The sequence below is a fragment of the Coenobita brevimanus genome, chromosome 5, assembly GCF_032717465.1.
Source record: "Coenobita brevimanus isolate Jiangsu-jjx chromosome 5, ASM3271746v2, whole genome shotgun sequence".
NCBI classification, from domain to species: Eukaryota; Metazoa; Arthropoda; class Malacostraca; order Decapoda; family Coenobitidae; genus Coenobita; species Coenobita brevimanus.
The window spans coordinates 22312280-22330330 of NC_136958.1; positions in this window are offsets into that span (position 1 = coordinate 22312280).

Below are 18051 nucleotides of genomic sequence, written 5' to 3' on the forward strand. Positions count from 1 at the left end.
TGAACACCTGATCCATGCATCCCCTCCCTCTCCTAAAGCCACACTGCTCATCACCAATCACTCCCTCTGTACCCTCTCTAACTCTCATAGTTAACACTCTACCATACACCTTACCTACAACACTCAACAGACTTATACCCCTAACGCTAGTACCTTCATACTTATCACCCTTGCCTTTATACAATGGGACCACACAAGCAATTGCCCAGTCAGCTGGCACCATACCTTTCACAAAGCACACATTCAACAATCTTACTAACCAGTCAACAATAGTCACTCCACCACCCTTCAGGCATTCCACAGCACACCCATCCATACCTGCAGCTTTCCCTGTTTTCATCTCCTTTACTGCCTTCTCCACTTCCTCCTTTGTGATCAAAGAATTATTCAACTCTCCCAACACATTCATTCATTGCACCTTCCATCTGCCACAATCTCAGCCACCCTTTCCTCCTCTACATTTAACAATCTTTCAAAATACTCTGCCCATCTCTTCCTTCCTGCATCCATATCAATTAACATCCTTCCATCCACTGCTTTTACTCGCTCTTCCTTCCCAGACTCTCCCTTTCGCACCCTTTTAACCTCCTTCCAGAACATTTTCTTTTTCTGTTGAAAATTCTCAGTCAGGCTCCTACCCCACTTCTCATCTGCTGCCACTTTAGCATCACACACAGCCCTTCTCGCCCTATGCCTCTTTTCCTTATACCTCTCATATGACGCCTCATCCTTCCTCTGCAGCCACGCTTCATATGCACATCTCTTCTCAGCCACAGCCATACTTACTTCCTCGCACCACCATTCACTTCCTTTTCTTACACCACCACCTACACGTCTCACACCACACACCTCTTCTGCATGCCCCACCACGCACTCTTAAACAACTGCCATTCCTCCTCCACACTGCCATTTTCCTGATCTTTCACTGCGTTCCACTCATCTTTCAATTTCTGCTGATACTCAATAATTTTCTCTCTTTTATCCAACTCACTCACTTTCAAAACCTCCCTGCCACACCTAACCGTCCTAGCTCTCGCCCATCTCTTACCTACTCTTAACTTTCCCTCCATCAGGTAGTGGTCAGACATACCTCCACCCTCCCCTCTCAGAACTCTCATATCCAACAATCATCCTATTACATTCCTAGACACAACCACATAGTCCATCAATGCTTTATCCACAACCATTCCACCCTCCTGTCTCACTCATGTATACTTATAAATATCTTTCTTCTTGAACAGCTTATTTCCAATCACCATCTCTCGCACAACACACATCCCAATCATTCGTTCCCCATTTTCATTTCTTCCAGGCACACCATGCATACCAACTACACCTTCAACTGCTACATTTCCCACTCTAGCATTCAGATCTCTCATCATTACCACATTCACATGCGCTCCAAAACTCTGCAGACACTCATCAACATCATTCCAGAAAGACTCCCTCTTTTGTTCATCCCTTTCACTACCAAGCCCATATGCACTCACAAACACCCACAACTTACGTTCAAATTTCGCTTTCACCCACATCAGTCTCGATGACACCTCCTTCCATTCAATCACACACTGCTGTACTTCCGGACTCACTAACAAGGCCCTTCCTCTATCAACACCTGACAATCTTCCATTCACACTTCCAAACATAGACTTACCCTTCCCTTTCAACTTCGTTTCGTTGAAAGTTAACACATCCAACGTTCTTCTCCCAAACATTCTCCCAACCTCCTCCCTTTTAGCCTCAATCGTACTACATCCACGCACATTCATAGACCCAATCTTCAGGGTACAGGGATGACTCAATCCCCCATCCCCTTCTCTGGCCTGTCTCATTTAGGAACTAAAAAACAGAGGAGGGGTTCCCTAGTCCCCTCACCCTGCCCCGTCGCCTTTTACGACACGCAGGGAACACGGTGACATAACCAAGACCAAAAAAAGAAACTTCTCACCTACTGTTACTGGGTAATCGTAGCACTGTGAGTGCCTGCTTGTTGTCCCCTCGTGCTCACTTTCACTGCACATCCTCCTGGCGAAGGTTTTTGTCTGCTCCACTATACACTCCACAACGACTCAGAGAAGTAAAGGTGGAAGAAATCTACCATGTTGGAGCCTTGATGGATGTGTGGTGCAGTGCAGCCAGACAGCCACTCCTCAATGAAGGGGTGAATTGTTGGTTCAAAATCACTCCTGTCCTCTCAGAACCGCGACCCATCTCCGTCTCCAGCCTCGTCACCATCGTCGCCTTTGTTGGGATGTGGAGGAGAGGTGATGGGGGTAGTTGGGGAGGTCAAGAGCAGTGCCCTTCCCCACTTGTGCACCTTTTTCCTTTGGCTTTTCCTTCCACCTTCCCCTTCCCTTTCCCCACATCACTGGGCTGTGGGGTGGGGGCACGGGAATGCTGCGGGGCGGAGGATGTGCTCCGGAGCAGCTCCATCTCACCTGCCTGCCACCCAGGTGCACGACGTGGGAGTGCGTGAGCTCCCTCCCTACCATAACCATGTTCACTTTCAATACTTCTCACTCCCACCCCTACACTTCCACCTCCCCCAGACAAAAGAACAGGCCCATACCTTACGCGCCTCCGCGCTCCTTCCATTCCATGTGGCTAGATCCATTCAGACCCCAACCACGTGGGAACACCACGTCCACCTGCTCCGTCCTCGTCCTCATCCTCGTCCGACCCTTCATGCATGGGATGTAGAGAGGTGCATGCACGTCCTCATGGTCTAGCCTGGCCTTCCCCTGCCTGAAGATATGTAACATATTGTCACTTCCTGGGTGATGGTATATCCTCGTCACTACTGCTCATCTCCTTGACAGGAAGCACATGGTCTTTTTCAAGGACATCGTCATCAACTGGCAAATCAGTCACCAGTGAATGCCTCGGCTGGGTAGGCATCCAGGACGGCTTGAATTTCCTTGTCAGAGACCCCGGTGCACCATGTGTGTCCTGGGTCACTACTAACAGGTGAGTGGCCAAGTCACAGGTGATCATGGGTCACGTGGGGTCAGGGAGTGTCCCCACCTGGCAGCGGCTAGACGAAGGTGTCAAGCGTCTGTGTACCAAAAATCACATGCAAAATATAGAAATTGTGCAAACGGCAGACCTTGCAATTGAGAAACGTACACTGTATGTTATGGGGACTCAGCGTGAAAAAAAGTTGCAATGTGCATTGTACGTTGTGAGTATGGGTGCAAGTTAATGTTGATTATGAAATTTGATAGTCAGACCGTTAAACAGAATGCAGACTTTGGCACGTTATGCAGTCTACCAGCATGTATTGTTATATCATCTATAGGATGACCTACTCTCCATGGGGTGACACATTAAACAAACCCTACATTATTAATGCTTGGTGACAATGTCATTGCGTGGTGATCTATGAAACGTTCCTAGAATATTTGTCTGATGTCACAGTTGTTTTCATAGCGATTGGGAGCTATTTTTTGTTGTTTTTACGTGGTAACATCACGGATGACGACTGTGATATCAAAAGCAAAGGATGGGGAGGGAGGAATTTTCTCTTGCTACAGTCAATAATAGTTAACAGTAGTGATTCTTTCCTATGGTACTCGTTAATCTGTATGGCACCGATGTAAACGAGAACGTTATTTACTTGGGGGGATGGACTGTGTCCCAGAACATAGGTGGCAAAATTGGGGGGGGGCTAATAGGTGGGTAGAGGGATGCCCTATCAGTTGTTTTACATGATCTTTATGTTAGATTACTGAAAACCCTATCCTGAAAGAGTATTTCGTGGTATGAAGGATGTGTAACTGTTAAACAATCTGATTCACAGCCTCAGTATCCAGTTCACTGTCCACCCTTTCCTGTTCCCGACAAATGCATGCACTCAGAAATAGGTACTGACAGGGAGGGGAGATGGCCATAATGACTGTTACACCATGCCCAGCGGATCACAAGTTTATATGACAACGACAGCAGTTCATCTGTCTTCTTTAATGGATTGCAATATACACCGTTCCTCAGCCATGGCAACAGCTTCATTTTCGGACACTGCTGAGATGTGTGGCTCAATAGTTGCCCTTCGTGAAGAGGGCAAAAGTCGTTTGATATTAGGGGCCGTTCTAGTTGCTTGAGGATCTGTAGAGGAATGAATGGGGCATACTGAATCTGATCGGCTGATCTTGCTATAGTAGATTTATTTATTTATTTCCAAAGAGACTCGACCGTCGATCACGAGGAACGTCCCAAGTCTCCTTAAGCTCCACAGCTGACTTCACAAGTAAATCAGCCTGCTCCTTGCCGTATATACAACAATGACTAGGCACCTTGATCAGCATGAAGGACTTACTGCACGAATGTTGTTTATTAATGATGTGGCCCTGGATCTCATGGGAATCCGAACAGCATGAAGCAATTGTCTCAAGGACTGACTTGGAGTCTGAAAATAAGATAAATGAGTCATGTCTAGAGTTAAGAGCATAGTTTATGGCTTTGTCGATAGCATAAAATTCAGAGGTAAACACAGATGGATGAGTTGGCAACCGAAACCTGAGGTTATATTCAGTCGACCATACACTAGCACCCACACATTCACCCGATTTGGAGCCATCAGTGTACAATTGGTGGGACCCCAGATGATGAACGATAATGTTATGGAACAAGTGGTGGACCTCTGCCTCTGGCGACTTGGTCTTCGGTACTGGGAGCCAAGTAGCATCAACGTAAATGTTGGGTGGCTCCCAAGGAGCTCTTTTCTTAGGAACAAACTTGTTACAGGCATTGAGGTCCACACCAAGCTCCTCAGTCAGTAAGTGGAGGTGAACGGCAAATGGCCGACGAACCCCCCGCACAAGATGCTGCTATTGATGCAGGGGGAAACAGGCCACATTGCCAATATCACTTTTCCTAAATGTCCTTATCCCATAGGACACCAGCAGGAGTTCGCAGCAATTATGGAGGGGAGGTTCATTTCCCTCCACTTCCACTCGAGCTACACGTGTACACCTTAAAGTTCCAAGACACATTCGCAAACATTTATTAAGCAACACACCCAGTCTCCTCAGTGTGGCATCAGATGCCGATTCATACACCTTCAAGCCTTAATCTAGCTTAGATTTAATAAGGGACTTATACACCATTAAGAAGTATTTCCTGTCGGCTCCCCAAATAATGCGTGCTAGATATTTAAGAATATTTAATGCTTCATCACAACAAGCAAGTAAATATCATTAACATGAAATTTAAAATTCAATCGACGATCAAAATAGAGGTCCAAAAGCTTTACAAAAATTTGAAAAGGTACCACTTGATTATCCAAAGTCAAATGCAATCGGGGAAGTTACAAGTGGTAAAAACTAAAGCGACACACTTAGGGACTGAAAACTTAAATCCCCACTGCAAGGCCCACTGGTGGACGGAATCAAGGGCTGCTTGAATCTGCCAAGCCAGAAATTGTTCATTATGGAAGAATGCCATATTGCACAGTTGTCATTATAGAGTGAGTATTTAAGATTACCTGATGACAATAATTGACCATGATACTAAACAAAGTAGGACCAAGCACACCTCCATAAAGCACCCCGATTTCTCGGATAAATACTGTATATCTGATGTTATGATACGGGGCAAAAAAATGGAAAAAAAAATAGACAAATTACCTATTAAACCATAAGTATAGAGCTTCATTAGTATCCCGTGTCGCCACGTCATGTCATAGACTTTATGGATATCCAAGAACACCCTTATCATGAATTGTTTATTGGCAAGGGTCTCCGAAATGCAATGATCCAATGTCATTAAATGATCTAATGAACTTCTGTATTTATGGAAGGCACATCATCGATTATTTAACAAATCCTTCGACTCTAAAACAAAAAGAAGCCTATTATCAACCATTTGTTCCATAACCTTACATAGGGATGAAGGCATCACATTAGGAAGAAATGAAGTGGGATTCATAAAATTATCAGCTTGTTTCGATCTGGGTATGACGTATGGAAAGTTCCATGAGTTTAAGAAAGTTCGGGACGCCCAAAGCTCACTGTAAAATGCTGACAGCTTAATCAGGTTGTCCTGATCAAGATGCTCGGTCATACCGTACATGATGGTATCTGGTCCAGGACTGGTGTCTTTACAGGATTTCAGGGCAAAGAAAAGCTCATCTATCGCAAATTCCTGGTTGTATAGGAAGTCTATGTCTGCTGTTGTAAAGACTAATATTTGTAGCTCGGACGTGCATTTATAATGTTCAAAATGCTGGTCGTAATTGGCTGAACTACTTACATGAGGAAATTTTCTGGTGAGGATGTTAACTACGTCCACGAGATCGTTATAGATGATATTAATATTTGCACAGTAGTCAGCGGGATGGATGTTAGGGCATTTATTACTCAGTAATTTAATTGTGGACCAGAAATGACTCATTGGAGTAAAACGATTCATCGTGGGAACAAAAGCCGCTTTCAGTCCTTCAAAGTATTGTCATTTCCTCGGAACTTGCGTGTTTGTATGCAGTAAAGTTTTGCTTACTAGGCTATCAAAAATCCTGTATCTCCTGCTGTGCTTCCATAATGCTTGTCGGCAATCTGGTGTCCACCAATGAGCTCTGTGCTTCACATGAGATGTAGAAGTCTTGGAAATAGCAGCCTCAGCCGCGTGTAATACGGAACTGGTAAAATTTTGGACTTTTACATCTATGGACTTCCCAGACATAGATAACTATGTGATCCTTGAGAAAGAACCCCAGTCTACCTTTTTATAGTTAAATTTTGGAGATGGAGGGTCAGAAATAACATCACGTGTATATGGAAGAGATGAGTAGATGAGCACTTCACAGGGAATCATCACAAAGATCCCATGAAAAATCTTAATGTATATATGGAGAGGCCAGAGGTAAGTTAATGGCATAAAGGTTACCAGTACGATCAACTGCATGAGTCGCTCTACCATCGTTCAGAACACTGAGGCTGGACTATAGTACTACGTCGGCTACTTGCTTCCTGCGGCCATCAATCCTCAAGCTACCCCACTGATAGTGATAGGCATTAAAGTCATCCAAAATTAGCTTATTCCAAGTGAGGTGTTGAATCAAGGATATTTAAAGCATCACTATCCATGGGGCCCTGTGAAGGACAATAGAGAGAGCAAATACACAGGTACATGTTATTAAGTTTTACTCTGCACGCTACAGCTTCCGGAGTAAGACATATCTATTACTTGGTATGATTTGTGTGTGTATATGGGAACGCCATTACCATCCTATCTTCATTAAGAGTGATAGTGTTTGAACTGTGGAGAATCGAGGTGGTCCGCCAAGCACATCTCCTGTAAACAAAAACAGTATGTCTGACCTGTGTATTGATAGCAGGATTGCTATATTATGTAATTTATTTCCAAGAGCCCGATAATGCCACTGTACCATAGTGAATGCCACAGTTTAGGTTTACGAGATGGGCCAGTGTTCTTAGTCATTTTATGCTGCCCGCCAACAGACGAGTGGCTACCGGGGAACCTATCCCGGTGCTTCTAATGGAAACTTCCATAATGTCATCAATAAAGAGGCTCCCAGACCCCCGGGGAAGAGCTAACTCTTTTCTCCTTCGCTGGAGCAGGAGCAGGAAGAACATGTGGATGAGGCTTTTTGATGAGAGTGGTCAAGTTAATCTTACTAGACTTGTCAGTCTTTGTTTTAGGCTGTACTGACTGAGAAATAGGGTTGGAACGTACTGGAGGGGCAGACAAGGGGGCAGAGCGAGTTACAATATTGCTGGGGAGAGGGTCAGGCTGAGTCTCTACTGTACACATCAAGGGACGGAACACAACCGCCAATACCTAGGCGATATTAGGCCAGGAAGTCGCATGCAGCTCCCTTACCTTCTTCCTAGCATTGTAATAGAGTATGCCTTCTGTTGCTTTCACTGTGCAGACTTCCTTCTCCTTCTTCCACTTCTGGCGGTCCCTCGAGGATGTGGAGTGAGCATGCTTACAATGGAAGCAGCCTACAGACTCGGACGTACAGTATTCAGCATCATGATTTGAGCTGCACACCTGCTACACACTGATTGAAAAGCCCGACAAGCCTTGCCAGTATGTCTAAAAATCAAGCATTTTAGAGCAGCGAAAGGGACTAGGGAAATAAGGTCTGATGTATAAAAGATCATAATCAACTTTATCACTCGAGGGGAGCGTGACCCTGTCATACATTAAAACAGTACAACAGTCGTCTTCCTCATGCCCTCCGAGAATCTGGTATTAAATTTAGCATCAATTACACCCTGTTAGTATGTTCAAGTCCAATATCGTCCTCTTCCATAACCATGAGGTCCCTGCAAGAGATAACTTCCTTGCAGGAATTCATGTCATTGAAACTTATGCAGCTTTTGCAAATCTTTAACCTGGGTTGAATTCATTGTTTTGATAAGAACAACTCCACAAGCATTTTTTTTTTACCTGGTCAGCTCCACCAGCACAGCCATCAATTACCTTCTTGAGAGGGAAGGGATTGAGATTAGCCAATGGAGTAGAACCAACAGAGTGTAACTGGACATAAGTAGCATTATGTATAGGGATGTTAAGCGTGACTGTAGTAAGAGGGCGGTCATTCCATAAGTCAGTCATTGTTCCAGTCATAGGATCATTAGAGCCTCCGCCTTCCCCAAGGGAGGGAGGGGCAGGAAACGGGGGAGGCGGTGGTTCAATCGGTAGAGAGGTGGCCTGCAGTCCTAACGAACCCCGGTTCAGATTTCCCGCTCGGGCAAGGAACAGTTTATGGATTTGAATTTCACAAAAAGTAGACTTTACAGATCTACCAGAAGACCTGCCAACATGTAAAAACACTCCTGCTAATACCAATACACCAGTCCTGTATGAGACAGCCCTAGCTTGTATTCAATATGGACGGTGGTTGTTAGCGCCGAAGTAGTGACATGTGGAGATGTAGGACTTCTGGGCCTTGGGGATATGCCCTGGGGATAGGCCCTGAAGCCTTTGCCCATAACTGGACACATTAAAAAAAAACAGCTTCCCACTTACTCGATATATTTTAAATATTTCCAACATTCCCTGTCAATCATGTCTGTCATATGCATTCCCTAAATCCATGAAGGCCGCATACAACTTCATTCCCTTCTGTAGAAACTTTTCCATTAAACACCTTAGGATGAATATCTACTCTACATAACTCCTTCCCTTCCTGAAACCTTGCTGGTCTTTTTCAACTAATGCCTTTGTCATTTCAATGACCGTCAATAAGCATCCTATCATATACTTTTCCTAGTACACTGAGAAGACCCATGGTTATCACACACCTTTTTCTCATATTCCTTTTTGCTGTGGAATAATTATACCTGACTTCCAATCCTCCAGGATTGTACCTTCTTCCTAGGTCAATCCGCTTATCATCCATATCCATTCCCCTACTGTCTCTCCCCTGTGCTTCAGGATTTTATGACACACTCCATCTCTTCCCGGGGCTTTCAAGGAATTACATAAATTTCTAGGATGTATATCTACATTATATATATATATATATATATATATATATATATATATATATATATATATATATATATATATATATATATATATATATATATATATATATATATATATATATATATATATATATATATATATATTTATATCTATATCTATCTATCTATTTATCTATCTATGTATCTATATATATATATATATAAAGTTCTTTATTTATTGTGGTAGGGGGGGAGCTCACCATCCACTCAGTTGGTGTAGTGCGGGTGTTTGATCTTTCCTCTCCTCCCTCCTTTCCTTACTTCCTCTTCAGTCTTTCTTTACCTCATTCTTTCCTTGTCCTTCTGCCTACGGGTGACTTTACACTCCGTCTTTTGTATTTCTTTCTTTCATTCTTTCCAGTTCCTTCTGCCTGTAGGTGACTCTAGACTGAGTTACAAGCTAAATGGTTTCCTGTTCACCAGGAAACCATTTATTGCGCAGGGTGGTAACCATAATATAACCAAATTATGGCGCCTGGTGGTTTAGCAGGTAATTGCGGCGCTCCAATCGGACTGAGTCGGTGAGGGTTTACATCCAAGGAATGGTTGGGGTTATTGCTCACATAATGCCACTCAGGGATGAATGAGGCTGGTCACTCTCATCTTAAATGTCAGGACTAGCTTGCCTAGCCCCGGGCTCCTACGCTCCTCATGGGGCAACATAGGATTGGATGATCGATGGATGGTTGGATTCTTTATATATATATATATATATATATATATATATATATATATATATATATATATATATATATATATATATATATATAGTACTTGAGACCGATTGCAAGTCTGAACACGTTAAGCACACCTCAGAGAGCACATATTTTCGCCAACGCCTTTAGTAAACAATCCAGATCACCACCCAAATTTAACTAGCACTTCCATGGCCCTTCACCCACATATCCTCAATATTTTACCGAAGTCCATCAGTATCTTTATGAGATATCTTTAAGAAAAAAAAAAAAAAGGCCTGAACCGGGACTCGAACCAAAATCACAACCAAAATATAATAAATTTTTCCTTTGCACATGACACCCATATCCACAATACTGTATTTCATTGTAATCCATCAATAACTTAATGAGAAGTCTTGTGGACAAACAAAGTAAAAAGATATAGAGGGGTGAATACATATCCTCCTTTGGCTTTTTGTTGACGGAAGTAACTGAATTATAACAATCTTTCGCAAAATCCGCCGTAAAACACACACACACACACACACACACACACACACACACACACACACACACACACACACACACACACACACACACACACACACACACACACACACACACACACACACAAACTGTTCAAGACGCAACACCCGTTCTCGCATTGTGAGAGAGGCTACAATAGTCAGCAAAACAATACTGTGTAAAACAATGTATACAAACACAGACTCACTACGTTCCAAACACGCATTTCGCTTGACAACAAAGTTTGGTTATGCATTGTTTGCACGTCCAGCTCGCAGTTCGAAGAGCCTGAGTTCACTTCTTGTGCCGTTCAGGCTACTGGATTAGACCATTAGACTTGTTTGTATTAGTTAATGTTTACTTCTTCGTATAATGTGGGACCTTTTGGAATTAATGTGGGTAGTATTGAAGGGATATTTGAAAGAACCAGAACTGATTGTCATGCTGTCCCACGCTTTGTCGATAGCCATTAATCTAAGTATTTTATTGGCGATAACCCAGGCACATACACACCCACGACCCGAGTAACTATGACCTTGATTCACATACTTACAGTCATTTCCTTTTCGTAACTAAGACTTGGTTTTGCAGGAGGGACGACAGTATGGGAGTGTATAACCTTCCCATATCTCGTGTTACTCATGGAAAAACAAATCCTAAGTATAACTGGAAAATTACAGTAAGAAAAAAGAAATCAGTAAATGGTTGGGATTCTCTAACGTGCTTAAGAGCAGTTCCCTGTCGTAAGTTATATTTATCTTTGCAGGAAAATCTAAACACACGGGAAGATTCTGAATTACCCTCTCTTTGCTCCTACTGCAGAAAACGAATATAACTTAGATTTTTTATTTGTAGGAAGAGCAAGAGCTATGAAATGACCCTACAATCTCTTTTCCTTGTCGTTCTCGCAAACACAAATCATAGTTATCACAAGGAATCAATCATAAATTTTTTATCACGTATCTCTGTCCAGACCTGCAGACACCAGCCATTACCTGATTGACCCTGCCGACTCGCATGATGGCCGCAGGACTCATGATCTGCTAGCTTTTTATCCGGAAGTGATGGTCTGTGTTACTAGGATATATACATACATGCATACATATATACATTCATCATGCATCAGATTGTAGGCCCCTATTAGGGTAAGTAGGTAGGAAGAGAGAGAGAGAGAGAGAGAGAGAGAGAGAGAGAGAGAGAGAGAGAGAGAGAGAGAGAGAGGAGGTAGATAAAAAGATACTTAGATACAAAGACAAATATTAAGAAAATAAATATATATACTGTAGATATATTAAAGACCACAAAAACGAATTACAGCTTGTATGAGTATAATAAATGGTGCAATTCAAACATACAGTCTTAAACTGAAATATATATTATCTGTTACTTTTTTGTCTCATTGTGATTCTTTCTCTTACTAGAGTTTGTGACAGATGGACAGAGTTGTTGGTTGACAGACATAGATCTATCTATCCATAGCCCGACGCCCTAATCCCTCAAAGGGTGGCCGCAGACAAAACCCCTCCAAGTCGCTCTGTCACGCACCATTTCGTTGCTCTATCCCCAACTCAGTCCTCCCTCCCTCATAAACGTATAGAGAGAAACAAATAGATAGGCAGACAGATGCACAAAGGAGAAATAAGGAGTTATGCAGAGAGAGAGAGAGAGAGAGAGAGAGAGTTTCACCAAATAAGTATGTATGTCACAACGTATGTATTTAACGGTCCATAAATATGTAATTTTGTGCGGCTCTGATGCCGTTGTTTTGCTTGGATCGTGGTGGTCCTGAGGGATGCATATTATAGAGATACATAGATTGACAAATATATAGATAGATAAATAGATAGTGGTAGCTGGGGGCGCTTGTCGTTCCTGCACTGGTTACCTTATGCCCCAGTCACACTGCAGGTACGACTTGTCGCAAACCTGAAAATCGCGAAACCAGTCCCCGACCACGGAGATCTCCGAGTAGTCGTGCACCGATCGGCTACCGGTGGTCGTCCAGTGTCTGTCCTGCGTCCGTCCAGTGGGCGGCCGAACGGCGACCATGGCCAGGTACACACAGGTCAAGATACCAACGGGTGACCGGCCGGTCCGACACCGGCTGCGGACTGGCCGGTGGCTGGTTTTGATCCAGCCCACCACCTGTTGCTCGACTAATCGCCGTCTGGACAGTGGCCGGACTTCAACCACCACCCCGGACAGGAGGCTTGTGGACGGCGGCCGCTGCAGTCCAGTCTTCGCCTTGAAGGAGTGCGCAAGGCCACCACACAGAGCGGACGGCGACCGGCCTCCGTCCGGATGGCAACCACCGCTTAAAAATCAGGTGTCGCCGACCAGTTGCGGTCCGTAAGCCAGCCAGAGGCAGTCCAGTGTCCCACCGGGCGGCTTCCGTGCCACGACGTCAGTGGTCACAGGGAGGTTTTTCGTGCAGCACGAAAAACCTTGCGACGATTTTTTGGTCGCCATGGTGGCCTGTGGCTAGACCGAGACATGAAGACCGGTCGTAAACCTCACCAAAACCACCTACGACTTGCAGGTCGTGGGTGGTTTGCTATAAGTCGTACCTGCAGTGTGACTGAGGCCTTTAGGTGACACTTCACTGAGTGACAAGACTAATGGTTGTCTGTAACCCAGGAAACCATTTACAACGTTGGGTGGTAACGGCGTGATGTGGAGCCAAGGAGTCCACAATAGTGCTTCTGTTAACTAGGCAGAGAGACGCAAATGTGGCATCCATCTGGGAACAAAACCTCCACACTTTTTTCCCGTGCTCGCCGCGGAAAGGCACTGTCTAATGCAAGAAAGCATCGGTTTACTGCACGGAGCGGCCCTGCAGGGTCGATTGCTAACCCGTGGTGGATGGGTCTGCTCGGTCAGAAAGAAGAAGGCCTCTCGACAACAACAAGAGGCGAGTAGATAGACAGATATATAGAAATACAGATAAACCTACGTACAGAAAGATAAGAAGCCAGATAAAGAAAAAGACCAAGATAAGCAAACAGGGAAACCATGTACTTACAACGAATTAAAACGTTACAATTTACATAATATAGGAAAGATTTAATATACACAGTTAGCTGCCATAAATGAATATTGCAGAGAAATTACAGACCCCCCCCACAGACACACGGACGATGACTCACGCTCTCTCTCTCTCTCTCTCTCTCTCTGGGATGAAAGTTATTGTTAACGCACACACCCACACACACCCACCCACCCACCCACCCACACACCCACACCCACACCCACACACACCCACCCACCCACCCACACACCCACACACACACACTCAAAGCTCAGTCAGTTGTAGAACATGTCGCTGTCACCTAGATTTATGCACACAGGGAATCTGTGACTCGTCTCACAGTCCATGATCACTGAATACTCAATAATATATAAATGGTTTAAGCAATAATGTAGGTCAATGAACAAGCTAAAGATAAAATTTTTCAGGTGTTTGGTGAAATATTTCAGATAATCTCTCTCTCTCTCTCTCTCTCTCTCTCTCTCTCTCTCTCTCTCTCTCTCTCTCTCTCTCTCTCTCTCTCTCTCTCTCTCTCTCCTGTATACATGGATAGATAGATATACATATACTGTATTCATACACCGTATATAAAAATTTTGGTGAAAATGTAGGCTATCCCCCTGATGCACGCCTTTCCAATCTTATTTTAGTCTTTATGTAACCTAAGTGTTAGAGTTTATTGTTTATATATATGTTTTTAAGATGTTTTATAATGTTCTCGTTTATTCCTTGTTCCTACAATGAATTCACAATTGGTATTTGATCCACTGAGTTGAAAGCTTTTTCGTAATCAACAAAACCTAAGCAAAGTTTATGAAATTCTGATGTTTTCTCAGTTTTCTGGTTTATTGCATGTAGATGATTAGTACAGTAGATGAATACCCGATCCAGAATCCTGCCTCTTGACGTGGTTGGTTTTCTGCTAAATTTGTTGTTATTCTGTTCTTAAGGACTTTAATGATGAGTTTGTAAATAACTGATAATTAGCTAGTAGGCTAATAGTTACTAAAATCTTTTGCGTCGCCTGTCTTGAAAGGTAAATAACTATTGCATTATTGGTTGTGAGTCAATCTGTTTGATTGCAACGGCTACAGTTGGTGAGCAGCCTTCTTCCATGGAGGATGGCGACCATGATAAACATAAGGAAGAGAAAGAAATCTGGAAGACAGATCTGGTTGGTTGTAAGCTGGTCGTCCAGCTCACAGATGGTAAGTTGCTATCTAATGCTGAGGTCCTCCGGTGGCTGTTCCATGTTCTACGAAAGGGACAGTGGACTCTACAGGATGCTGCAACAATCATGGACTCTGAGGCCATTGGATTCCGGTTTCGTGCCAGAACTCCAGTGACACAGAGCATGCACAGGAACCTGAAAGTGGAAGATCTGTACGAGGAATGGTGCTTCCTGGGCAAACTGAAGGACAGGAATATGGAGGTGGAAGAAGAGAAGCGAGTTGACTTCAAACTGAAGCTGAAGAGCCTCATCGACTTGGCACATGCAGATGCCATGAGGCAGCTGAAGAATGAAGAGGACAAGGCGTTTCTGAAGGCTGAACGGGATGAAGGCTGCCAAGGCATCATGCTCGGTACTGACCAGAATCTGTCTGATGCTGACGCGAAGGTGCATGAGAGAGAGGAGGCTTCCCAAGTCCGGAAACGACAAGAGCAGCAGCGGCGTGCAGCAGTGGAAGCTTCCGTTGAGCTGGAGAACTGGAGAAAGCAAAGAAGGCAAAGAACTTGTTCCCGAACCATCCACGTTAGCAACTGCATTCTCAGCCAAATGACAACGATCTTGATCTCATGCATTCATCATCACTCCAGAGTTGTCCAATGCTCTAGACTGCATGAAGACCAGCGACCGCAACGCTGTCCACATCTTGGCTGTTGCAACATCTGCATATGGCAAAGATCCTTCAATGTTGGCTTTGAAGTGGCAGAGCATCCATCAGGGACGAATCAAGGCTCGTGGTGAAATGGCAGTAGCTCTGCACTCATCATTCAAGCCTGGTGTTCCCCTCACTGTTCACTGGGACAATAAGTTAGCTGCTGATGAACCTGACCAAGAAAAGTTTCAATGTTTGCCCATTCTGGTGTTTGGAGAGTGAACTGTGAAGCGGCTCAATGTCCCCAAGCTGCAATCAGGTACAGGAGCTGAAATAGAGGAGGCAATATTTGCTGCCATGCAAGAATGAGACCTGGTGGATTCGGTGACAAGCATGGCCTTCAACACAACTGCTAGCAACACCGGAATTTGCTCTGGGGCCTGCACTCGTTGCAGCAAAAGATGGAGAAGGAATTCTTCCACCTAGACTGCAGAAAGCACATCCGCTAGATCACCACCCAGAAAATATTCACAGTTTGTGCTGGCATCGCCACATTAGGGCCGGACATCTCTCTCTTCAAGCATTTCAAGCAAGGATGGACCTCAGTCACAGCAGATCACTTTGAGCCGCTCTCCAGCCTTCCTCCCTCTTGTGACGAGGACATCCCTTTCTGTTGTCTTCAGCTCAACGTCCAACACCCAGCTTTAACTTCAGCAAAGACCCTACCCAGTTTCATCACGAGCACCACTCGCTGCCTTCCTTCCATTCTTGACTCCTCTGATGGATCCCTGGATGTTGACCTTTCCATGTGGGCAGAACGAGACGACTACAAGAAAGCCAAGCAAGGCGTCCAGTCTCTGAAAGTCACAAACGACTTCCATGAGCGACAAGTTACTCTGATGCAGGACTTCATCCCTGTCATCACCAAAGACAAGGAGCAGGAGCAATTCGTGTTCCAGGTCAAAGCGGCTCATCCTCAGTGACTCCTGGAAGCTCAAAAGGCACTTTGACCCCCCAAACTAGGCAACAATGAGTGAGGCAACGGCTTCCATGACACCCCCCACCCAACGAGGGGTTAATACTTACACTATAATGGAAACCTAGGTGCGCTGACAGGGTATTAAGCCCAGATGTCTTGGCCATTAGGCCACCATATATACTGCAGTAGGAGCCTGAAATTTGGAATGTAGGGTTTTTGTACCGAGAACAACACTGCGGGGTGACCCATAAAAATATCTACAACTTTGAAAACAAGGAACACCCATATATATACTATATATATAGATAGATAGATAGATAGATAGATAGATAGATAGATATAGATATATAGATATTGATATAGATAGATAGATAGATAGATATAGATAGATAGATAGATAGAGATAGATAGATGAAATTTGTCTTTATACCTAGCTGCTTCCCCCAGAGAAAAGGAGGAATCTGAGAAAGGACGACACACTTCCATTTTACTCATTCACACACACACATTCATTCGTATCTTAGCCCCAAAAGGAGAAGGGACAGATCCTCACCGCACCACACTGCATGAGAGTCAACTGCGCAGAGCAATCTGTGATATCCACGGTGGGGCCCGACATCCGAGCAGGTTAACCCCTGCCACATCATAATGGACCCATCCCCTTACCCGCAACTGACCTGATCAACTGATCAGACCAAATGAGGGAGAGTATCCCCTCAAGGCCGCATCACCACTTATTCATTCACAGTTTCTCTCCAGTCATTCCTGTCACATGCAGCCACTCTTCCTTGCTCAACAGACATCCCTCTAGCATTCAACACTCTCTTCGCACTGTCCATCCATCCCATTCTTAGTCTTCCTCTCAGCCTTACACCTGTCACATCTGATCCAGTTATCTTTTTCACAAATCGCTCATCAATCATTCTCTCCACATGCCCAAACCATCGCAACGCTCTCTGCACAACTCGACCAGTCATCTCCCTTCGCACTTCATCATTTCTCACTCGATCCATACACGTTATTCCACACATACTCCTCTGACACCTAATCTCCATTACATTCAAACGTTTCATCGCTGATTCACCTATACTCCATGTTTCAGACCCATATAACACAGTTGGTATCATTACACCCTCATGCAGCGTTCTCTTTACATCCATTCTAAGCGAACAGCATCTAAACCCTTTTTCCATTCCTCTCAGCACCATTCTTACTTCATTCATTCTAAACTTCACTTCTACATCTATTCATCCATCCACAGCAATATGTGACCCTACTGTAAATACAGTACTTAAAGCACTCTACCTCCTCAAGCAATTCGCCATTCAAAATTATATTTATCCTCCTACCATATACAAACGTCAAACAATTCATCACTTTTCTCTTACTCTCATTTACTCTCAACCTCCTCCATTCACACATCCTTCCAAACTCCTCTACCAATTGTCTCAGTCTCTTCTCTGAGTCAGCCACCAATGTAGTATCATCCGCAAACAGCTGCTGATTCAGATTCCACTCTTTACCA